The sequence below is a fragment of the Rattus norvegicus genome, chromosome 2 (genome assembly GCF_021556685.1).
Source record: "Rattus norvegicus strain SHRSP/BbbUtx chromosome 2, alternate assembly SHRSP_T2T, whole genome shotgun sequence".
NCBI classification, from domain to species: Eukaryota; Metazoa; Chordata; class Mammalia; order Rodentia; family Muridae; genus Rattus; species Rattus norvegicus.
Genome location: NC_141535.1, coordinates 20,476,240 through 20,503,225, shown reverse-complemented (window position 1 = coordinate 20,503,225; position 26,986 = coordinate 20,476,240).

Below are 26,986 nucleotides of genomic sequence, written 5' to 3'. Positions count from 1 at the left end.
ACGCACACACACACACACACACACACACACACACAAACACACACACATACACACATATATATATATATATATATATATATATATATATATATATATATAATTTGTTCATCAACCACCTGTTAAAAATTTTCATTTTGCTCATGATCTACTTGGGATTTTACCTCATAATTCTGAGAAGAGTGAACTGGGAAGACTGACATACACAAAGTTTGAATGAGCCTGGACTTTTAAGGCTTGAAGACCTAAAGTTGATACACTGAACAAATTCATTCTTCTATAAGTCACTGTTATTATGAACATGTTGAGGAACTGATAATGTACTTTCCTGATGTGTCTCTAATTGTGAAATAGCTACAAAAGCAGAAAAATAATGGAACACTGGAAAAGGGTAACAATAGTGAGCAGAATAATGTCATGAATCAAGAAGGTAAAATCTCAATGCACAAGAAGGTAAGTTCTGGCTATTACTGACATTACTTTTCACTCTGCCAGAACAAGTTAGAAGGGAGCATTGAAGGGCTTTTGGCAGGAAACTATGGGAAAGCCAACTGAAAGCTCCAGCTTTATGTTCTACAATGCCCAGGCAGCTGATCATTAGCGTGAAATCAGAGTATTTTCTGTTTGAAAGCACTGATCTTCAGAGAGACCTCATTAGTGATGAGATCCTATGTTTAGCTATAATATATTGGTCTGTTTAGCCTCAAGCCAAGTTCTTAGATGCCAAACCATTGAATCAGTAACATAATAAAATCACGATGTTTTGAGTTGATTATTCGTGATAATATGTCAGAAGACATTAGAAGAACTTTCTTGTAGACAAATTTGCCTGAACATTAAAGTAACATTCTAGATAGGAATGTATGTGCCCAATATAGTACTAATAAAGATTCAATTGGCTAAAAGAAGAAAAACACATCTTGGCTCTCAACTTTGGAAATGTTTTATTAGATTGTAGATTTTTCTATTTTATATTTCAACTGTATACTATCTCATAGACATCTCACAAAGAATCAAAAATTTCAAAACTAAATAGTACTTCTATTTTGATCTCATTCTGTTTTTTTTATTTAATTTGTTTTTATATAAGTGAGAGAAAAAGCAAGAGGGAGAGAGGGAGAGAGAGAGAGAGAGAGAGAGAGAGAGAGAGAGAGAGAGAGAGAGAGAGAAATAGAGGATGAGAGATTGATCTAGCAAAAAACATGAAATTGAATATAGGGAAGATCTGGGAGGAGTTAGTGAAAGAAATAGAGTATGATCAAGATATATTACATAAACTTCTAAAACTAATTAAAAATTAAAATAAAAGTAAAGAAAACAAACGTACCAATTAAAAATAATACAACGAAATAAAATGAAGCAAAAGTAAAGTTACCCTCCAATAAACAACCAAGCCAAACCAAACCAAACCAAAACCAAACCAAAGAAGAAAAACTTCTACTCATTTGGATACCAGTTATTCTGTTATAAAAGTAGATTTTGAAAGCTGATCCCTGAAATTATGCATAACAGGGCTCTACTATGGTTGCTCCTTTCTTTACTACTTGTATATTGTCTCTTGTTATAAAATAATAGAAATTATTTCATTGTCTAGCTCTCAAAAAGCAAAACATAAAATATGTGGTTATGTAGAGAGAAGTAGCCTCCCTTTTCACCATACTTTCCAGCACACATTCACATTTTCAACACACCAGCTCTAACATCTTCATTGGTCACTTAAGATGAATGTAACAGACACCCATTTTAGGAAAGAATGCTCCACATCTGTTCTCATTTATCCTTGTTATTTAATCGAAAGGACCTTAAAGATGTCTTTAAATGTAGTGTCTTAAAATACCATTGTAAAACAGCCTATCAAACCAGGACTTTGGCCCCAAATATATCGACCTGTTAAGCTCTCTACCTGGAGCCATAGATTTTTATTTAACCTTAATATCCTAAATATATATCTTTGTTAAGCCCTCTACTTGGAGAAACAGATTTTTATTTATCCTCAATAGCTTGTAAATATCATAATACTCTACTTAAAGTCAGGGACTAATTTTTCCTTATCTAAGTCCCTAACCAGGGATGAAAATCCCCACATGATTCGGGTAATCTCTGTATTCTCTTCTTTCTTTCTTTCTTTCTTTCTTTCTTTCTTTCTTTCTTTCTTTCTTTCTTTCTTTCTTTCTTTAACTTGAGTATTTCTTATATACATTTCGAGTGCTATTCCCTTTCCCGGTTTCCGGGGAAACATAATCCTCCCCCCTCCCTTTCTTTTTGGGTCTTCCCCTCCCCACCCTCCCCCCATTGCCGCCCTCGCCCCAAGAGTCTAGTACACTGGGGGTTCAGTCTAAGCAAGACCCAGGGCTTCCCCTTCCACTGGTGCTCTTACTAGGATATTCATTGCTACCTATGGGGTCAGAGTCCAGGGTCAGTCCATGTATAGTCTTTAGGTAGTGGCGTAGTCCCTGGAAGCGCTGGTTGCTTGGCATTGTTGTACATATGGTGTCTCGAGCCCCTTCAAGCTCTTCCAGTTCTTTCTCTGATTACTTCAATGGGGGTCCTATTCTCAGTAGAGTGGTTTGCTGCTGGCATTCGCCTCTGTATTTGCTGTATTCTGGCTGTGTCTCTCAGAAGCGATCTACATCCAGCTCCTGTTCGTCTGCACTTCTTTAATTCATCCATCTTTTCTATATGGGTGGCTGTATATGTATGGGCCACATATGGGGCAGGCTCTGAATGGGTGTTCCTTCAGTCTCTGTTTTAATCTTTGCCTCTCCCTTCCCTGCCAAGGGTATTCTTTTTCCCCTTTTAAAGAAGGAGTGAAGCATTCACATTTTGATCATCCGTCTTGAGTTTCATTTGTTCTAGGCATCTAGGGTAATTCAAGCATTTGGGCTAATAGCCACTTATCAGTGAGTGCATACCATGTATGACTTTCTGTGATTGGGTTACCTCACTCAGGATGATATTTTCCAGTTCCAACCATTTGCCTACGAATTACATAAAGTCATTGTTTTTGATACCTGAGTAATATTCCATTGTGTAGATGTACCACATTTTCTGTATCCATTCCTCTGTTGAAGGGCATCTGGGTTCTATCCAGCTTCTGGCTATTATAAATAAGGCTGCGATGAACATAGTGGAGCACGTGTCTTTTTTATATGTTGGGGCATCTTTTGGGTACATGCCCAAGAGAGGTATAGCTGGATCCTCAGGCAGTTCAATGTCCAATTTTCTGAGGAACCTCCAGACTGATTTCCAGAGTGGTTGTACCAGTCTGCAACCCCACCAACAATGGAGGAGTGTTCCTCTTTCTCCGCATCCTTCCCAGCATTTGCTGTCACCTGAGTTTTTGATCTTAGCCATTCTCACTGGCGTGAGGTGAAATCTCAGGGTTGTTTTGATTTGCATTTCCCTATGACTAAAGATGTTGAACATTTCTGTAGGTGTTTCTCAGCCATTCGGCATTCCTCAGCTGTGAACTGTTTGTTTAGCTCTGAACACCATTTATTGATAGGGTTATTTGTTTCCCTGCGGTCAAACTTCTTGAGTTCTTTGTATATTTTTGGATATAAGGCCTCTATCTGTTGTAGGATTGGTAAAGATCTTTTCCCAATCTGCTGGTTGCTGTTTTTTTCCTAACCACAGTGTCCTTTGCCTTACAGAAGCTTTGCAGTTTTATGAGAACCCATTTGTCGATTCTTGATCTTAGAGAATAAGCCATTGGTGTTTTGTTCAGGAAATTTTTTCCAGTGCCCATGTGTTCCAGATGCTTCCCTAGTTTTTCTTCTATTAGTTTTAGTGTGTCTGGTTTGATGTGGAGGTCCTTGCTCCACTTGGACTTAAGCTTTGTACAGGGTGATAAGCATGGATCGATCTGCATTCTTCTACATGTTGCCCTCCAGTTGAACCAGCACCATTTGCTGAAAATGCTATCTTTTTTCCATTGGATGGTTTTGGCTCCTTTGTCAAAAGTCAAGTGACCATAGGTGTGTGGGTTCATTTCTGGGTCTTCAATTCTATTCCATTGGTCTATCTGTCTGTCTCTGTACCAATAACATGCAGTTTTTATCACTATTGCTCTGTAATACTGGTTGAGTTCAGGGATAGTGATTCCCCCTAGAAGTCCTTTTACTGTTGAGGATAGTTTTAGCTATCCTGGGTTTTTTGTTTTTCCAAATGAATTTGCAAATTGTTCTGTCTAACTCTTTGAAGAATTGGATGGGTATTTTGATGGGGATTGCATTGAATCTGTGGATCGCTTTTGGTAAAATGGCCATTTTTACTATATTAATCCTGCCAATCCAGGAGCATGGGAGATCTTTCCATCTTCTGAGGTCTTCTTCAATTTCTTCCTTCAGTGTCTTGAAGTTCTTATTGTACAAATCTTTTACTTGCTTGGTTAAAGTTACACCGAGGTACTTTATATTATTTGGGTCTATTATGAAGGGTGTCGTTTCCTTAATTTCTTTCTCGGCTAGTTTGTCTTTTGTGTAGAGGAAGGCTACTGATTTATTTGAGTTAATTTTATACCCAGCCACTTTGCTGAAGTTGTTTATCAGCTTTAGTAGTTCTCTGGTGGAACTTTTGGGATCACTTAAATATACTATCATATCATCTGCAAATAGTGATATTTTGACTTCTTCTTTTCCGATCTGTATCCCCTTGACCTCCTTTTGTTGTCTGATTGCTCTGGCTAGAACTTCAAGAACTATATTGAATAAGTAGGGAGAGAGTGGGCAGCCTTGTCTAGTCCCTGATTTTAGTGGGATTGCTTCAAGTTTCTCTCCATTTAGTTTAATGTTAGCAACTGGTTTGCTGTATATAGCTTTTACTATGTTTAGGTATGGGCCTTGAATTCCTATTCTTTCCAGGACTTTTATCATGAATGGGTGTTGAATTTTGTCAAATGCTTTCTCAGCATCTAATGAAATGATCATGTGGTTTTGTCCTTTCAGTTTGTTTATATAATGAATCATGTTGATGGTTTTCCATATATTAAACCATCCCTGCATGCCTGGGATGAAGCCTACTTGATCATGGTGGATGATTGTTTTGATGTGCTCTTGGATTCGGTTTGCCAGAATTTTATTGAGTATTTTTGCGTCGGTATTAATAAGGGAAATTGGTCTGAAATTCTCTTCCTTGTTGGGTCTTTGTGTGGTTTAGGTATAAGAGCAATTGTGGCTTCATAGAAGGAATTCAGTAGTGCTCCATCTGTTTCAATTTTGTGGAGTAGTTTGGAAAATATTGGTATGAGGTCTTCTATGAAAGTCTGATAGAATTCTGCACTAAACCCATCTGGACCTGGGCTCTTTTTGGTTGGGAGACCTTTAAATACTGCTTCTATTTCCTTAGGAGTTATGGGGTTGTTTAACTGGTTTATCTCTTCCTGATTTAACTTCTGTACCTGGTATCTGTCTAGGAAATTGTCCATATCCTGCAGATTTTCAAGTTTTGTTGAATATAAGCTTTTATAGTAAGATCTGATGATTTTTTAAATTTCCTCTGAATCTGTAGTTATGTCTCCCTTTTCATTTCTGATTTTGTTAATTTGGACGCACTCTCTGTGTCCTCTCATTAGTATGGCTAAGGGTTTATCTATTTGTTGATTTTCTCAAAGAACCAACTATTGGTTCTGTTGATTCTTTCTATGGTCTTTTTTTTTCTACTTGGTTGATTTCAGCTCTGAGTTGATTATTTCCTGCCTTCTACTCCTCCTGGGTGTATTTGCTTCTTTTTGTTCTAGAGCTTTTAGGTGTGCTGTCAAGCTGCTGACATATGCTCTTTCCTGTTTCTTTCTGAAGGCACTCAGCGCTATGAGTTTTCCTCTTAGCACAGCTTTCATTGTGTCCCATAAGTTTGGGTATGTTGTACATTCATTTTCATTAAATTCTAAAAAGTTTTTAATTTCTTTCTTTATTTCTTCCTTGACCAGGTTATCATTGAGTAGAGCATTGTTCAATTTCCACGTATATGTGGGCATTCTTCCCTTATTGTTATTGAAGACCAGTTTTAGGCCACGGTGGTCCAATAGCACGCATGGGATTATTTCTATCTTTCTGTACCTCTTGAGGCCCGTTTTTTGACTAATTCTATGGTCAATTTTGGAGAAATACCATGAGAAGCTGAGAAGAAGGTATATCCTTTTGCTTTAGGATAGAATGTTGTATAAATATCTGTTAAGTCCATTTGGCTCATGACTTCTCTTAGTCTGTCTACGTCTCTGTTTAATTTCTGTTTCCATGATCTGTCCATTGATGAGAGTGGGGTGTTGAAATCTCCTACTATTATTGTGTGAGGTGCAATGTGTGTTTTGAGCTTTAGTGAGGTTTCTTTTACATATGTAGGTGCCCTTGTGTTTGGGGCATAGATATTTAGGATTGAGAGTTCATCTTGGTGGATTTTTCCTTTGATGAATATGAAGTGTCCTTCCTCATCTTTTTTGATGACTTTTAGTTGAAAATTGATTTTATTTGATATTAGAATGGCTACTCTAGCTTGCTTCTTCTGACCATTTGCTTGGAAAGTTGTTTTCCAGCGTTTCACTCTGAGGTAGTGTCTGTCTTTGTCTCTGAGGTGTGTTTCCTGTAGGCAGCAGAATGCCGGGTCTTCGTTGCATATCCAGTTTGTTAATCTATGTCTTTTTATTGGGGAGTTGAGACCATTGATGTTGAGAAATATTAAGGAATAGTGATTATTGCTTCCTGTTATATTCATATTTGGATGTGAGGTTATGTTTGTGTGCTTCCTTCTCTTTGTTTTGTTGCCAAGTCGATTAGTTTCTTGCTTCTTCTAGGGTATAGCTTGCCTCCTTATGTTGGGCTTTACCATTTATTATCCTTTGTAGTGCTGGATTTGTAGAAAGATATTGTGTAAATTTGGTTTTGTCATGGACTATCTTGGTTCCTCCATCTATGTTAATTGAGAGTTTTACAGGATACAGTAACCTGGGCTGGCATTTGTGTTCTCTTAGGGTCTGTATGACATCAGTCCAGGATCTTCTGGCCTTCATAGTTTCTGGAGAAAAGTCTGGTGTGATTCTGATAGGTCTGCCTTTATATGTTACTTGACCTTTTTCCCTTACTGCTTTTAATATTCTTTCTTTATTTTCTGCGTTTGGTGTTTTGATTGTTATTTGACAGGAGGTGTTTCTTTTCTGGTCCAATCTATTTGGAGTTCTGTAGGCTTCTTGTATGCCTATGGGTATCTCTTTTTTTAGGTTAGGGAAGTTTTCTTCTAAGATTTTGTTGAAGATATTTACTGGTCCTTTGAGCTGGGAGTCTTCACTCTCTTCTATTCCTATTATCCTTAGGTTTGATATTCTCATTGAGTCCTGTGCTTCCTGTATATTTCGGACCAGTAGCTTTTTCCGCTTTACATTATCTTTGACAGTTGAGTTAATGATTTCCATGGAATTTTCTGCTCATGAGTTTCTCTCTTCCATCTCTTGTATTCTGTTGGTGAAGCTCGTATCTACAGCTCCCTGTGTCGTCTTTTGGTTTTCTATATCCAGGGTTGTTTCCATGTGTTCTTTCTTGATTGCTTCTATTTCCATTTTTAATTCCTTCAGCTGTTTGATTGTGTTTTCCTGGAATTCTTTCAGGGATTTTTGTTACTCCTCTCTATGGGCTTCTACTTGTTTATTTATGATTTCCTGGAATTCTTTCAGGGATTTTTGTGACTCCTCTCTATGGGCTTCTACTTGTTTATTTATGATTTCCTGGAATTCTTTCAGGGATTTTTGCGATTCCTCTCTGTAGGCTTCTACTTGTTTTCTAAGGGAGTTCTTCACGTCTTTCTTGAAGTCCTCCAGCATCATGATCAAATATGAATTTGAAACTAGATCTTGCTTTTCTGGTGTATTTGGATATTCCATGTTTGTTTTGATGGGAGAATTGGGCTCTGATGATGCCATGTAGTCTTGGTTTCTGTTGCTTGGGTTCCTGCGCTTGCCTCTCGCCATCAGATTATCTCTAATGTTGCTTTGTTCTGCTATTTCTGAGAGTGGCTAGACTGTCCTATAAGCTTGTGTGTCAGGAGTGCTGTAGACCTGTTTTCCTGTTTTCTTTCAGCCTGTTATGGGGACATTGTTTTCTGCTTTCAGGCGTGTAGTTTTTCCTCTCTACAGGTCTTCAGCTGTTCCTGTGGGCCTGTGTCTTGAGTTCACCAGGCAGGTCACTTGCAGCAGAAAAGTTGGTCTTACCTGTGTTCCCAAGGCTCAAGTTTGCTCGCAGGGTGCTGCCCAGGAGCTCTCTGTGGAGGTAGCAACCAGGAAGATCTGCGCCGCCGTTTCCGAGAGCTTCAGTGCACCAGGGTTCCAGATGGCGTTTTGTGTTTTCCTCTGGAATCAGTAATGTGTGCAGCGTGCAGTCTCTTCTGGTTTTTCAGGCGTGTCTGCCTCTCTGAAGGTTTAGCTCTCCCTCCCACGGGATTTGGGTGCAGAGAACTGTTTATCTGGTCTGTTCCTTCAGGTTCTGGAGGTGTCTCAGGCGCAGGGGTCCTGCCGCCCGTTGGACCCTCCCCCACGGGAACCCAGAAGCCTTATACTGTTTCCTCTTGTGCCAGGGATGTGGGCAGGGGTGGGCAGTGTTGGTGGTCTCTTCCGCTCTGCAGCCTCAGGAGTGCCCACCTGACCAAGTGGTGAGGTCTCTCTCCCACGGGGTCAGGGAGCAGAGAGCTGCTGAGGGCTGGGATCCGTGGGTGTGGAACTCCCGGTAAACACAGGGAGTGCCGGATCCTAGAGGAATTCTGCCTCTGTGTGTCCCAAGTTCACCAGGCAGGTCACTTGCAGCAGAAAAGTAAGTCTTACCTGTGTTCCCAAGGCTCAAGTTTGCTCGCCGGGTGCTGCCCATGAGCTCTCTGCAGCGGCAGCAACAAGGAAGACCTGCGCCACCGTTTCTATTCTCTTCTTTTTAAAAAAACACTTATTCACATTTTAATAAAACCTGTCACTAAGAAGTAAAAAAAAAATACCATTGTGTTTTTCACACATACACAATGGGATGGGAATAGCAACTAAGCCACAAAGCCTTTAATCCTCAAACTTCGTTGTATATAAGAAGTGTAGGGACAAAGAGGGAGCAGAAAGTGAGGGAATGGACAGACATTGACTGGCCCAACTTGAGTTTCATGCCATGAAAGAGCTCATACCTGAAATTATTAATAATGTTTTGCTATACTTGCAGACAGGAGGGTAGCATTGCAGTTATCTGTATGACTCTATATGGAAGCCGATGAAAACAGATGCAGAGAGCTACAGCCAAACACTAAGTGGAGCTCCAGGATTTTTGTGGAAGAGGGAAAGAAGAAGGCACACAAACATAATATCACATTCAAATATGAATATAACAGGAAGCAATAATCACTATTCCTTAATATTTCTCAATATCAATGGACTCAACTCTCCAATAAAAAGACATAGATTAACAAACTGGATACACAATTAGGACCCTGCATTCTGCTGCCTGCAGGAAACACACCTCAGAGACAAAGACAGACACTACCTCAGAGTGAAAGACTGGAAAACAATTTTTCAAGCAAATGGTCTGAAGAAGCACGCTAGAGTAGCCATTCTAATATGGAATAAAATCGATTTTCAACTAAAAGTCATCAAAAAGATAAGGAAGGACGTTTCACATTCATCAAAGGAAAAATCCACCAAGATGAACTCTCAAACCTAAATATCTATGCTCCAAATACAAGGGCACCTACATACATAAAAGAAACCTTACTAAAGCTCAAAGCACATATTGTACCTCACAAAATAATAGTAGCAGATTTCAAAACCCCACTCACATCAGTGGACAGATCATGGAAACAGAAATTAAACAGAGACGTAAACAGACTAAGAGAAGTCATGAACCAAATGGACTTAACAGATATTTATAGAAAATTCTATCCTAAAACAAAACGATACACCTTCTTCTCACAACCTCATGGTACTTTCTCCAAAATTGACCATATAAATGTTCATGAAACAGGCCTGAACAGATACAGAAAGATAGATATAATCCCATGCATCCTATCAGAACACTACAGTCTAAAGATGGTCTTCAATAACAATAAGGAAAGAAAGCCCACATATACATGAAAGTTGAACAATGCACTACTCAATGATAACCTGGTCAAGGAAGAAATAAAGAAAGAAATTAAAGACTTCTTAGAATTTAATGAAAATGAAGGTACAACATAGCCAAATTTATGGGACACAATGAAAGCTGTGCTAAGAGGAAAACTCATAGCTCTGAGTGCCTGCAGAAAGAAACAGGAGAGAGCATATTTCAGCAACTTGACAGCACACCTAAAAGCTCTAGAACAAAAAGAAGCAAATACACCCAGGAAGAGTAGAAGGCAGGATATAATCAATCTCAGAGCTGAACTCAACCAAGCAGAAACAAAAAAAGACCATAGAAAGAATTAACAGTACCAAAAGTTGATACTTTGAAAATCAACAAGGTAAATAAACCCTTAGCCAGAGTAATAAGAGGACACCAAGAGTGTATAAAAATTAACAAAATCAGAAATGAAAAGGGAAACATAACTATAAAATCAGAACAAATTCAAAAAATCATCAGATCCTACTTCAAAAGCCTATATTCAAAGAAACTTGAAAATCTGCAGGAAATGAACAATATCCTAAACAGATAAAAGGTACTGAAGTTAAATTAGGAACAGATAAATCATTTAAACAACTCCATAACTCCTAACAAAATAGAAGTAGTCATTAAAGGTCTTCTAACCAAAAAGAGTAATTAAAGGACTCCCAAACAAAAAGAGTCCAGGACCAGACAGGTTCAGAGTAGAATTCTATCAGACCTTCATAGATGACCTCATACCAACAATATCCAAACTATTCCACAAAATTGAAACAGATGGAGCACTACCAAATTCCTTCTGTGAAGCCACAATAACTCTGATACCTAAACTACACAAAGGCCCCAAAAGAAAGAGAACTTCAGACCAATTTCCCTTATGAATATTGATGCAAAACCATCAACATAATCCATTATATAAACAAACAGAAAGAACAAAACCAAATGATCATATTATTAGATGCTGAGAAAGCATTTGACAAAAATCAACACCCTTTCATGATAAAAGCCCAGGAAAGAATAGGAATTCAAGGCCCATACATAAACATAGTAAAAGCCTTATACAGCAAACCAGTAGCTAACATTAAACTAAATGGAGAGAAACTTGAAACAATCCCACTAAAAGCAGGGATTAGACAAGGTTGCCCACACTCTTCCTACTTATTCAATATAGTTCTTGACGTTTTAGGTAGAGCAATCTGAAAACAAAAGGAGATCAATGGGATACAGATTGTAAAAGAAGAAGTCAAAATATCACTATTTGCAGATAATATGATAGTATATTTAAGCGATTCCAAAAGTTCTACCAGAGAACTACTAAAGCTGAAAAACACCTTCAGCAAAGTGGCTGGGTATAAAACATCAGAAGATGGAAAGATCTCCCATGCTCAAGGATTGGCAGGATTAATATAGTAAAAATGGCCATTTTCCTAAAAGCGATCTACAGATTAAGTGCAATCCCCATCAAAATACCAATCCAATTCTTCAGAGTGTTAGACAGAACAATTTGCAAATTCATCTGGAATAACAAAAAAACCCAGGCTAACTAAAACTATCATCAACAATGAAAAGCCTTGTGTGGGAATCACTATCTCTGAACTCAAGCAGTATTACAGAGCAATAGTGATAAAAACTGCATGTATTGGTACAGAGACAGACAGATAGACCAATGGAACAGAATTGAAGACCCAGAAATGAACCCACACACCTAAGGGCACTTGATTTTTGACAAAGGAGCCAAAACCATCCAATGGAAAAAAGATAGCATTTTCAGCCAATGGTGCTTGTTCAACTGGATTTCAACATGTAGAAGAATGCAGATCGATCCATGGTTATCATCCTGTACAAAGCTTAAGTCCAAGTGGAGCAAGGACCTCCACATCAAACCAGATACAATCAAACTAATAGAAGAAAAGCTAGGCAGCACCTCGAACACCTGGGCACTGGAAAAAATTTCCTGAACAAAACACCAATGGCTTATGCTCTTAGATCAAGAATTGACAATTGGGATCTCATAAAACTGCAAAGCTTCTATAAGGCAAAGGAGAGTGTGGTTAGGAAAAAACAGCAACCAACAGATTGGGAAAAGATCTTTACCAATCCTACAACAGATAGAGGCCTTATATCCAAAATATACAAAGAACTCAAGAAGTTAGACTGCAGGGAGACAAATAACCGAATTAAAAAATGGGGTTCAGAGCTAAACAAAGAATTCACAGTTGAGGTAAGCCGAATGGCTGAGAAACACCTAAAGAAATGTTCAACATCTTTAATCGTAAGGGAAATGCAAATCAAAACAAGCCTGAGATTTCACCTCACACCAGTGAGAATGGCTATGATCAAAAACTCAGGTGACAGCAAATGCTGGGGAGGATGCGGAGAAAGAGGAGCACTCCTCCATTGGTCGGTGGGATTGCAGACTGGTACAACCATTCTGGAAAATAGTCAGGAGTTTTCTCAGAAAATTGGACATTGGACTGCCTGAAGATCCAGCTATACCTCTCTTGGGCATATACCCAAAAGATGCCCCAACATATAAAAAAGACACGTGCTCCACTATGTTCATAGCAGCCTTATTTATAATAGTCAAAAGCTGGAAAGAACGCTGATGCCCTTCAACAGAGGAATGGATACAGAAAATGTGGTACATCTACACAATGGACTATTACTCAGCTATCAAAAACAATGACTTTATGAAATTCGTAGGCAAATGGTTGGAACTGGAAAATATCATCCTGAGTGAGGTAACCCAATCACAGAAAAACACACAGGGTATGCACTCATTGATAAGTGGCTATTAGCCAAAATGCTTGAATTACCCTAGATGCCTAGAACAAATGAAACTCAAGACGGATGATCATAATGTGAATGCTTTACTCCTTCTTTAAAAGGGGAACAAGAATACCCTTGGCAGGGAATAGAGAGGCAAAGATTAAAACAGACACAGAAGGAACACCCATTCAGAGCCTGCCCCACATGTGGCCCATACATATACAGCCATCCAAATAGACAAGATGGATGAAGCAAAGAAGTACAGGCTGACAGGAGCCGGAAGTAGATCGCTCCTGAGAGACACTGACAGAATACAGCAAATACAGAGGCGAATAACAGCAGCAAACCACTGAACTGAGAACGGGACCCCCGTTAAAGGAATCAGAGAAAGAAATCGAAGAGCTTGAAGGAGCACGAGACCCCTTATGAACAACAATGCCAAGCAACCAGAGCTTCCAGGGAATAATCCACTACCTAAAGACTGTACATGGAGTGAACCTGGACTCTGACCTCATAGGTAGCAATGAATATTCTAGTAAGATCACCAGTGGAAGGGCAAGCCCTTGGTCTTGCTAAGACTGAACCCCCAGTGAACGTGATTGTTGGGGGGAGGGCGGCAATGGGGTGAGGATGGGGAGGGGAACAGCCATAAAGAAGGGGAGGGGGAGGGCTTAGGGGGATGTTTGCCCAGAAACCGGGAAAGGGAATAACACTCGAAATGTAAATAAGAAATACTCAAGTTAATAAAAAAAAATTACACCAGAATTCTCAACATAGACTATAAAAGCTACAAGATTCTGTATAGATGTATTACAGAAACTACGAGGACACAAATGCCATCGCTGGATAGCATCTAGCAAAACTATCAATTAACATAGATGGAGAAACCAAGATTTTTTATGACAAAACCAAATATATACACAATATCTTTCCAGAGATCTAGACCTATTAAGTATAACATGGGGAAAACTCTGGCATAAGAAGGGAACACTCACCTTAGAAAAAGCAAGAAAGTAATCTTGCAACAACCCCAAAAGAAGATAGCCACACAAACCGAATTCCACTTCTAACAAGAAAATAGCAAAAAAAAATTACTATTCATTAATATCTCTTAACAATAATGGAATCAATTCCTGAATAAAAAGGCATATACTAATAGGATGGATATATAAACAAGACCCTGCCTTTTCCTCCATAGAAGAAATACACCTCAGTGACAAAGACAGACACTACTCTAAGAGTAAAATGCTAGAAAACCTTTTTCCAAGCAAATGATCCCAAAAAACAAGCTGGAATAGCCATTCTAATATCTAATAAAATTGACTTTCAACCAAAAGGTATCAAAAAAAGATGAAGTATGACACTTCATACTCATCAAAGGAAAAATATACCAAGATGTACTCTCAATTCTGAACATCTATATTCCAAATGCAAGGGCACCCACATTCATAAAAGAAACTTTATTAAAGCTCAAAGTACACATCGCACCTCACACAAAAATAGTAGGAGACTTCAATATATCACTCTAATCAATAAACTGATCCTGGAAGCAGAAAGTAAATGGAGACATGGTACAACTAAGAGAAGTTATGAACTAAATGGATTTATCAGATATCTATAGAACATTGCACCCGAAAACAAAAGAATATATCTTCTTCTCAGCACCTCCTGGCACCTTCTCAAAAATTGACCATGTAATTTGTAACAAAACATACCTCAATAGATACAAAGAAATTGAAATAATCCCATGCATTCTATCAGATCAAAATGGACTAAGGCTGGTCTTCAATAACAACAAAAACACTAGAAAGCCCACATGCACTTGGGACATGAAAAAATGTTTTATTCGATGACAACTTGGTCAAGGAAGAAATAAAGAATTACAGAGTATACACTAACAGCTTGACAGCACACCTGAAGGCTCTAGAACAAACAGAAGCAAACTCACTCAAGAGGAGTAGAAGGCAGGGAATAAACAAACTCAGAGCTCAAATCAAACAAGTAGAAACCAAAAGATCAATACAAAGAATCAACAAAACCAAAAACTGGTTCTTAGAGAAAATTAACAAGATAGATACCCAGAGTAACAAGAGTGTACAGAGAGAAAATGCAAATTAAAACAATTAGAAAGGAAATGGGAGGCATAATAACAGAAACTGAGGAAATTAAAAAAAATTATCAGTTTCTAGTACAAAAGACTATACTCAATAAAACTGGAAAATCTGGAGGAAATGGACAATTTTCTAGACAGATATCAGGTACCAAAGTTAAATCAGGATCAGATGAACCATCTAAACTGCCCCATAACACTTAAAAAAACAGTAGCAGTCATTAGAAGTCTCCCAAGTGAAACAGATAGCCCAATACCATATGGGTTTAGTGCAGAATTCTATCAGACCTTTAAAGAAGACCTAACACCAATACTCTTCAAACTATTCCACAAAATAGAAACAGAAAGAACAGTACCAATTCATTCTTTGAAGCCAAAATTATGATTATAACTCAAAGACGCTGCAAAGAAGTAGGTCTTCAGATCATTTTCTCTCATGAATATAAATGTGGAAATACTCAATAAAATTCTTGCAAACCAAATCCCAGAACACATCAAATGATCATTTACTATGATCAAGTAGGCTTCATCCCAGGGATGAAAGGATGGATCAATATCAGAAATTCATCAATATGATCCACCATTATAAAGCAACTAAATTAAAAAATACATGATCATTTCATTAGATGTTGAGAAATCATTTGACAAGATTCATCACCCTTTCATGATAGTAGTCTTCAAAGATCAGGAATTCAAGACCCATAACTAAACACAGTAAAATAAATATATAGCAAAGCAGTAGCCAACATCAAACTAAAGGGAGATAAATTGAAACAATCTCACTAAAATCAGGGCCAAGAAAAGGCTGCCCACTCTCTCCTTCCTTATTCAATATAGTACTTGAAGTCCTAGCCAGAGAAATTGGAAAACAAAAAGAGGTCAAAGGCATACAAATTGGAAAGGAAGAAGTTAAAATATCACTCTCTGCAGATGATATAATTAAGTGTATAATTGTATAATTAAGTGACCCCAAAAGTTCCACCAGAGGAATTTTACAATTGATAAACAACTTCATCTAAGTGGCTAGATATATAATTAATTGAAATAAATTAGTAGCCTTCCTCTACTCAAAGGACAAACAGACTGAGAAAGAAATTAGGGAAATGACACCCTTCACAATAGCTACAAATAATATAAAATATCTTGCTGTGACTCTAAAGAACAAGTGGAAGATCTGTATGACCAGTACGTCAATTCTCTGAAGAAAGAAATCAAAAAACTCAGAACTTGGAAAGATCTCCCATGCAGAAATATTGACAGGATTATTATTGTAAAAATGACGATCTTGCCAAATGCCATCTACAGATTCAATACAATCCACATCAAAATTACAACTTAATGCTTCATAGAATTAGAAAGAGCAGCTTGCAAATTCACTAGAAAAGCAAAATCCCAGCATAGCAAAAACTATTCTCAACAATAAAAGAACTTCTGGGAGAATCACAATCCCTGATCTCAAGGTGTATTACAGAGCAATTGCAATAAAAACTGCATGGTATTGGTGTGGAGACACCTCGGTGGATCAATAGAATAGAACTGAAGACACATAAATGAACCCACTCATGGTCACTTGATCTTTAACAAAGGAGCTAAAACTACCTAATGGAAAAAATACAGAAGGGTTGGGGATTTAGCTCAGTGGTAGAGTGCTTGCCTAGTAAGTGCAAGGCCCTGGGTTCCGTCCTCAGCTCCAAAAAAAAAAAAAAAAAAAAAAAAAACCAAACAAACAAACAAAAAAAGCAAAACAAAAAAAAAAAGAACAAAAAACAGGATTTCAACAAATGGTGTTGGTTTTATTGGAGGCGAGCATATATAAAAATGCAAATTGAACCATTCTTATCTCTTTATACAAAGCTGAAGTACAAGTGGATCAAAGACCTCCACTTAAAACCAGATACACTGAAAGCAATCGAACAGAAAGTGGGTGGGAGCCTGGAATACATAGGCATGGGGGAAAATTTCTTGAACAGAAAACTGATGGCTTATGCTCCAAGATCAAGAATTGACAAATGGGACCTCATAAAATTGCAAAGCTTTTGTAAGGAAGAGAAAACTGCCAATTGGACAAAATTGCAACCAACAAATTGGGAAAATGTTTTTACTAATCCTACATCGGATGGAGGGCTTGTTTCCAATATACACAAAGAACTCAAACAGTTAGATTCCAGAGAATCAAATAGCCCTGTTAAAAAAGGGGTACAGAGCTAAGCAAAGAATTCTCAACTGAGGAATCCATTTGATAATGGATGAGAAGCAACCAAAAAAATGTTCAACATCCATAATCATTAAGGAAATGCAAGTCAAAATAATCCTGATATTTTACCTCACACCAGTCAGAATGGCTAAGATCAAAACCTCAAGTGACAAAAGATACTGGCACGGATGTGGAGAAATAGGGGCATTAATCCATTGTTGGTAGGATTGCAAGCTCATACAAGCATTCTGGAAATCAGTCTGGCAATTCCTCAGAAAATTAAGCATAGTACTACCTGAGTATCCTGCAATACCACTCCTGGGCATAAACCCAAAAGTCGCTCCAACATATAGCAATGACACATAATCCACTATATTCAAAGCAGCTTGTTTTCTTTCTTTCTTTCTTTCTTTCTTTCTTTCTTTCTTTCTTTCTTTCTTTCTTTCTTTCTTCCTTCCTTCCTTCCTTCCTTTCTTTCTTTCTTTCTTTCTTTCCTTTGAGTATTTTTATTTACATTTCAAATGCTACCCACTTCCCCTTCCCCCACCCCCCCCAATGTAATGTAACTCCTGGGAGTTGATGTTTGTGTGCCTGGGTGGTAATGGTAGAAGACTCATAGAAGCAGGGGGAGGGGAGGAGGGAGTATTGGAGAGAGGAGAAAGAGGATAACATTTAAAATGTAAATACATAAAATATTCAAGATGAATAAAAAAATAATAATAATAAATGATGTGCCCAGTACCACTTCAACTTGTGATTTCAATGATTGTTAATATATACGAGAGGTTTTCCTTTCTCTGTTGAGAAAGGTAGATGGGCATAGAGGAAATGATAGATAAAAAACAGGATCTGGGAGATGAAGAGTGTGGAGAAGCTCTTATTGGGTTTAAAATAAAATAAGTGAATGAATCAATGAATCAATGAAAAAAATCTTGTAGTTAAAGCAAAGTGAAGAATGTTTTATTATGTACCACATAAAGTTAGTTATAAAATTAAAAACAAGTGACTTGAGAACAATAGTTTCAATAGCCCTAGATAATGAACAAATTTTTCTTTTCATATTTTAAACCTTTAAAATATTATTAATAGAAAGAATTCATATTAGATTTGAGAAGAACATTTTTGGCTAAACATACTGCCTTTGGAAAAGACTGTGTTGTTTCATTGTTGCCCATAGAAAGGTCCAACAACATTTGTCAGTATATCTTATAACAGAGAAAGTAATAAATAACTTCATGGCAATAAATCACTTTAGTACAATAACTTTCTTACAGAAATGGTCAGGAGAGATTTAATAAAGAAGAACAAATGGATCTGGAGTGTTCAGGTGCTCACTGTCAGCAAATAGAAGAACTCTATTCTGTAAAGTTTTATTCCTTAGCCTCCACTGATTTGCCTGTAGCCCATAGTTCTCTTTTGTCTGCACATTTCCAGTTCTTATGCTCACTGCATTCAGTCTTTCTTCTTTTTTGTAAAGAAACAAGATGTTTCATTTAACTAGTAGAGTGCGTCTTCTCTTTTCCTAGGAGAACAAAATAAATTGAGTAATTCATTTTGGAAATATATTTTATTTGACATTTACTATACTACAATTACTTAAGAAGTGGATAACAGGAGGTATTGAACAGAATTTCCTCAAAAGGAATTCTGCAAATATTGTGATAGTTCAATATAATACAAAGTGAAAAAAGTCTTATTCATGAGGCAACAAGTTTGAATAAATGTAATCACCATAACAAGTTACAGTCCAAAGAGTACTGTATGAAATCTTGATTCCAAGAACATAATAAGTTTATGTGGATAATTTTCAAAAGAAGGTAAGTACTAAATAATTTGAATGAAAGTGACAAGATAATGACTTTTTATATTTCACAAAAAACATAATTGAAAATAAACATCATTCTCTAATTCAAACCAAAGACCTAAATTATACCACTTAGAAGACATATGCCCTAGAATATTTTTCGTATGCATGGTTGTTATGAAAGAAGGTTAACATTCTGTTTTTTTAGGCAGGGTTTCTCTGTGTAGCTTTGACTTACTGGAACTCACTCTGTAGATTAGGCTTGTCCTGAAATCACAGAGATTCTCCTGTTTCTGCTTTCCAAGTGCTTGGATTAAAGGCCTGTGCCACGAACACCTAGCACTTTTTTTGTAATTCTAATCTCTTGAAAGAATATAATGGATATTATTTAAAAACTGAGTCTTCATAGACTCAGTATTTCAGTATTGTAAGCACATCAAAGATTACATATTACAGAAGCACAGATTTTTACAAATACAAATTATAACTAATGAAAGTAAATAAATTTAGAAAGAAAAATTAGTAATTAAAAAGTTTTTCAAAGTAGTTATTACATTTATTAAATTATTGAAATAGCCCATTTAAAAATTATTAAAATATTAATATGTTGATCATAACATATGATTCTACAACCTGTTTTACCACATTTTTTGTTCAAGTAAAGATTTTCAAGAAATGACATTGATCATTTATATTCATATTATTAGAATTAGCTATGCAGAGTTAAAACCCTTTCTGATTTCTCAACCCCAGTGACTCAAAGAATACAGTGTTCCCAAAGAATAGAACACCTGCTTGTGCAGTTGCTCTTGAATAGTTGTCAAACTTCCTTTCTACTTACAGGTTTGAGCTTCACAGCCTGAGATTTTATCATCATAGTCAAGTAACAAAGATCATGGGAATTTCATAAATATTTTATGCTTTGGCACTAATGTCATCCATATCATTTATAATTATATCAATAAAACAGAATCAGTTTCATTCCCTAAGATAAAAAGATGCAAAAGATGCTCCAACAAATAACAAAGACACGTGCTCCACTATGTTCACAGCAGCCTTATTTATAATAGCCAGAAACTGGGAAGAACTCAGATGCCCTTCAACAGAGGAATGGATACAGAAAATGTGGTACATCTACACAATGGAATACCACTCAGCGATCAAAAACAAAGATTTTATGTAATTCATAGGCAAATGGATGGAACTGGAAAATATCATCTTGAGTGAGGTAACCCAATCACAGAAAAACACACATGGTATGCACTCATTGATAAGTAGCTATTAGCCCAAATGCTTGAATTACCCTAGATGCACAGAACACACGAAACTCAAGAAGGATGACCAAAATGCAGATGCTTCACTTCTTCTTTATAAAGGGAACATTAATACCCTTGGGAAGGAACAGAGAGGCAAAGTTTAGAACAGGAGCAGAAGGAACACCCATTCAGAGCCTGCCCCACATAAGGCCCATACATTTAGAGCCACCAAACTAGGTAAAATGGATGAAGCAAAGAAGTGCAGGGTGACAGGAACCGGATGTAGATCTCTCCTGAGAGACACAGCCAGAATATGGCAAATATGTAGGCAAATGCCAGCAGCAAACCACAGAATCAGAGAAAGGACTGAAAGAGCTTGAAGGGGCTTGAGACCCCATATGAACAACAATGCCAACCAACCAGATTTTCCAGGGACTAAGCCACTACCCAAAGAATATACATGGACTGACCCTGGGCTTCAACTGCATAGACAGAAATGAATAGCCTAGTAGGGGAACCAGTGGAAGGGGAAGCCGATGGTCCTGCCAAGGCTGAACCCCCAGTGAATGGGTTTCTTGGGGAGACGGCCGTCTTGCGGGGAGGTTTGGGAAGGGAACACACATTTAGAAGTGGGGGAGGGGTTAGGGGGATGTTGACTTGGAAATCGGGAAAGGGAATAACATTTGAAATGTAAATAAGAAATACCCAATTTAATAAAGATGGGAAAAAAAGAAATACAAACAACACTGTCATGCCTGTACACAGGACATGAAACAGAAAATGATTGAATACAGAAAATTCATGTTTTAAGTAATGATGCCATCTTCTCTCATTATGCTAGACACTGGTCCTCCCTTCTCTACATTAACACACATGAATAGACAGCCTAGTAGACTTCTGCTAAAATATCTGACCTCTACTGCCTCACTATGGGTGATTTTTTTCATCATGAGACATCCAATTGATAAGGCATTGTACAAATTAACGGGTACACGAATGTACAGATCCGAGCCCAAGGCACCACACACTTGTTGGTAATGCTATCATAAACAATTGTTTAAAGGAAATCAAACCTTATTAAAGATATATCTTAACTAAACAATTGAAGGCTCTCCTCAGTCACGAATATATTAGTCTTCGGATAATAAAATAATGTTCATTACCATTATCCAAATGCCATAAATTGAGTAAAGTGTCCATCGTAGGAGAAAGAGAAACAGACATCATGTTAGGTAAAACTTGCTAAATTGTTTCGGTAACCCGAAGTGTTTCATAAATAGTAGATTTAAATCCCAGTTGACTTTTGTCCAATCAGTTAAACTTTATTTTCTTGAACCATATTATATGAGAAATGGAATAAAAGTCTTTAAAAAAATGTATATATATATGCATGTATATCTTATCACCTATAATTATACCAAGATTGCATACATTAGTTACACTAGTGTATACAATACAATATATTTGTATACACACATGTACATATATGCCTACCATAAACAAAAATAATGTTTAAAATTATGATAGAGAGTACATAAGATGCATAATTGATGTCTTCATTTTTCTAAATCAAATGATGGACAAAATGATTAAACACTGTATGTACATCCTTATTAATGTTTCAAAAAGTCATTATTTTCTGCTAGAAAAAATAAATACACACATTAATTTCTTGTTTTAAATATTGAATAATTTGTGGGCACATTCATATTATCAAACCCTAGCTGCTGTGTACCTCTCTGTGCAGCTGTGACTGGTCTTGAAGATCCTGTCACCACAGACTCTGGAAAGCTGGATTAGGTTTGTTCTACCATAAGTGTGTTTATTATAACAAACAATGGGTCTCTCTATGACATGTGAGCTATGTGCTATGATCATGAACATCCCCATTAATTTATCTTTGTACCCTGATTCCTCTCATTTGCCCTCTCTTCCTCTTCATCTTAATTAAATTCATGTACAGAGTTATTTTATAGGCTTTTCAGTGCATCAAGCAAATTCAGAAATTTAGGAATTAAAAATATCTAAATGGTTTCTCATTAATAATTTATATGAATTTCTTTTTGCTTTAGGTAAAAGTATTTTCCCAAAAATTCTTTGAAGAAATATTTGATTGGGGCTGATTTTGTTATAGATGCAAACATATTTTTGGAATTTTCAATCCCAATCAGAACTTCTATACTTCCTTGATCATTCAGTTTGTAGATAAAAGACAAACAATGTTTATTATTTACAATAAACTTTAATCATACCAAGAGATGGCAGATACCTACCCTCTATGCTATTACAATATACTTCCCTATTGATAACTTCGCTTTATTACTTACTAATTCTTTTTAAATTTGAGCTGCCCCTGCTCTAAACTCTAATTAACCAGCGCTCAGGTCCACATTTCATAGCTCACTCCTAGCAACTTGTATTTTTTTTCTCCATCTTTATTAACTTGGTTATTTCTTATTTACATTTCGATTGTTGTTCCCTTCATTCCTTTCTCTAACTCCTCCATTGGAATCCCCTTTCTTAGTCCAAGAGGCTGTAAATCATCTGCCTCTGTATTAGTCAAGCTCTGGCAGAGTCTCTCAGTGACAGTTATATCAGGCTCCTGTCAGCAAGTAATTCTTGGCATCAACAATACTAACTGGGTTTGGTGGCTGAAAATGGGATGGATCCCCAGGTGGGGCAGTCTGTGGATGGCTTTTGTTCAGTCCCTCCTCACTCTGTGTCCCTGTATTTCCTCCTGTGAGTATTTTGTTTTCCCTTCTAAAAAGGAATGAAGCATCCATATTTTGGTGTTCATTTATCTTGGGCTTCATAAGATCTGTGAATTTTTTCTTAGGTATTCGAAGCATTTGGGCTAATATCCACTTATCAGTGAGTGCATCAGTATGCACCATGTGTGGTTTTTTGGGACTGAGTTACTTCAGTCAGGATGATAATTTCTAGTTCCGTCCATTTGCCTAACAATATGAGGTAGTCATTGTTTTTAATAGCTGAGTAGTACTACGTTGTGCAAATGTACCACATTTCTTTATCCATTCCTCAGCTGAAGGACATTTGGGTTCTTTCCAGCTTTTGGGTGTTTTAAATAAGGCTGCTAGGAGCACAGTGGAATTTGTGCCCTTGCTGTGTGTTGGAGCATCATTTGGGAGTATGCACCAGAGTGGTATAGCAGTCTACTCAGGTAGTACCATGTCCAATTTTCTGAGGAACGACCAGACTGCTTTCAGAGTGGTTACAGCTTATCAGATTGCAATCCCACCAACAATGGAAGAGTGTTCCTACTTCTCCAGCCTCGCCAGCATCTGCTGTCACCTGAGATTTTGATCTTAGTCATTCTGACTGGTGTGAGGTGAAATCTCAGGGTTGTTTTGATTTGCATTTCCCTTATGACTAAAGATGTTGAACATTTCTTTAGGTGTTTCTCAGCCATTCGGCATTCCTCAGCTGTGAATTCTTTGTTTAGCTCTGAACCCCATTTTAATAGGGTTTTTTTGTGTCCCTGCAGTCTAACTTCTTGAGTTCTTTGTATATTTTGGATATTAGCCATCTATCAGAGGTAGGATTGGTAAAGATCTTTTCCCAATCTGTTTGTTGCCGTTTTATCCTAACCACAGTTTCATTTGTTTTACAGAAGCTTTGCAGTTTTATGAGATCCCATTTGTCCATTCTTGATCTTAGAACATAAGCCATTGGTGTTTTGTTCAGGAAATTTTCTCCACTGCCCATGTGTTCAAGATGCTGCCCCATCTTTTCATCTATCAGTGTGAGTGCATCTGGTTTGATATGGAGGTCGTTGATCCACTTGGACTTTTTTCCATTGGATGGTTTTGGCTCCTTTGTCAAAAATCAAGTGACCATAGATGTGTGGGTTCATTTCTGGGTCTTCAGTTCTATTCCACTGGTCTATCTGTCTGTCTCTGTACCAATACCATGCAGTTTTTATCACTAATGCTCTGTAATACTGCTTGAGTTCAGGGATAGTGATTCCCCCAGAAGTACATTTATTGTTGAGGATAGTTTCAGCTATCCTAGATTTTTTGTTATTCCAGATGAATTTGCAAATTGTTCTGTCTAACTCTCTGAAGAATTGGATTGGTATTTTGATGGGGATTGCATTGAATCGGTAGATTGCTTTTAGTAAAATGGCCATTTTTACTATATTAATCCTGCCAATCCATGAGCATGGGAGATCTTTCCATCTTCTGAGGTCTTCTCCAATTTCTTTCTTCAGAGGCTTGAAGTTCTTATCATACAGATCCTTCACTTCCTTGGTTAAAGTCACACCGAGGTATTTCATATTATTTGGGTCTTTTATGAAGGGTGTCCTTTCAAAAATTTCTTTCTCAGCTTGTTTCTCTTTTGTGTAGTGGAAGGCTATTGATTTATTAGAGTTAAATTTATACACAGCCACTTTGCTGAGGTGTTTATCGGGTTTAGTAGTTCCCTGGTGAAACTTTTGGGATCACCTAAATACACAATAATATCATCTGCAAATAGTGATATTTTGACTTCTTTTTTTTTTTTTGGTTCTTTTTTTTTTTTTTTTTTTTTCAGAGCTGGGGACCGAACCCGGGCCTTGCGCTTCCTAGGTAAGCGCTCTACCACTGAGCTAAATCCCCAGCCCGATATTTTGACTTCTTCTTTTCCAATCTGTATTCCCTTGATCTCCTTTTGTTGTATGATTGCTCTGGCTAGAACTTCAAGAACTATATTCAATAAGTAGGGGGAGAGTGGGTAACCTTGTCTAGTCCCTGATTTTAGTGAGATTGCTTCAAGTTTCTCTCCATTTAGTTTAATATTAGCTACTGGTTTGCTGTATATGGCTTTTACTATCTTTAGGTATGGGCTTTGAATTCCTATTCTTCCCAAGACTTTTATCATGAAGGGGTGTTCAATTTTGTCAAATGCTTTCTCAGCATCTAATGAAATGATCATGTGGTTTTGTTCTTTCAGCTTGTTTATATAATGGATCACGTTGATGGTTTTCCGTATATTAAACCATCCCTGCATGCCTGGGATGAAGCCTACTTGATCATGGTGGATGATTGTTTTGATGTGCTCTTGGATTCGATTTGCCAGAATTTTATTGAGTATTTTTGCGTCGATATTCATAAGGGAAATTGGTCTGAGGTTCTCTTTCTTTGTTGGGTGTTTGTGTGATTTAGGTATAAGAGTAATTGTGGCTTTATAGAAGGAATTCGGTAGTGCTCCATCTGTTTCAGTTTTATGAAACAGTTTGGATACTATTGGTATGAGGTCTTCTATGAAGGTGTGATAGAATTCTGCACTGAACCCATCTGGACCTGGGCTCTTTTTGGTTGGGAGACCTTTAAGGACTGCTTCTATTGATTTAGGAGTGATGTGGTTGTTTAAATGGTTTATCTGTTCCTGACTTAACTTTGCTACCTGGTACCTGTCTAGGTAATTGTCCATTTCCTGCAGGACTCTCATGTTTTGTTGAATATAGGCTTGTGTACTACGATCTGATTTTTTTTTGAATTTCCTCTGAATCTGTAGTTATGTCTCCCTTTTCATTTCTGATTTTTTTAATTTGGACATACTCTCTGTGTCCTCTGGTTAGACTGACTACTGGTTTATTTGTCTTGTTGATTTTCTCAAAGAATCACCTTTTGGTTCTGTTGATACTTTCTATAGTCCTTTCTGTTTCTACTTGGTTGATTTCAGCTCGGAGTTTGATTATTTCCTGCCTTCTACTCCTCCTGGATGTATTTGCTTCTTTTTCTTCTAGAGCTTTTAGGTGTGCTGTCAAACTGCTGATATATGCTCTCTCCTGTTTCTTTCTGCAGGCACTCAGAGCTATGAGTTTTCCTTTTAGCACAACTTTCATTGTTTTCCATAAGTTTGGGTACATTGTACCTTCATTTCCATTAAATTCTAAAAAGTCTTTAATTTCTTTATTTCTTCCTTTTCCAGGTTATCATTGAGTAGAACATTGTTCAACTTCTATGTATATGTTGGCATTCTTCCCTTATTGTTGTTGAACACCAGCTTTAGGCCATGGTGGTCTGATAGGACGCATGAGATTATTTCTATTTTTTTGTATCTATTGTGACCTGTTTTATGACCAATTATATGGTCATTTTGGAAAATGTACCATGAGGTGGTGAGAAGAAGGTATATCCTTTTGCTTTAGGATAGACTGTTCTATAAATATCTGTTAAGTCCATTTGGTTCATGACCTATCTTGTCTGTCTATTTCTCTTTTATTTCTGTTTCCATGATCTGTCCATTGATGAGAGTGGGGTGTTGAAATCTCCTACTATTATTGTGTGAGGTGCAATGTATGCTTTGAGCTATCGTAAGGTTTCTTCTATGTATGTAGGTACCCTTTATTTGGAGCATAGATATTTAGGATTGAGAGTTCATCTTGGTGGATTTTTTTCCTTTGATGAGTATGAAGTGTCCTTCCTTATCTATTTTGATGACTTTTCATTGAAAATTGATTTTATTTGATATTAGAATGGCTACGCCAGCTTGCTTCTTCAGACCATTTGCTTGGAAAGTAGTTTTCCTGCCTTTTACTCTGAGGTAGTGTGTGTCTTTGTCTCTGAGGTGTGTTTCCTGTAGGCAGCAAAATTCTGGGTCCTCATTGCATATCCAGTTTCTTTATCTATGTCTTTTTATTGGGGAATTGAGTCCATTACTGTTGAGAGATATTGAGGAATAGTGATTCTTTCTCCCTGTTATTTTCGTATTTGGATGTGAGATTATGTTTTTGTGCTTGTTTTCTCTTTGTTTTCTTGCCAAGAC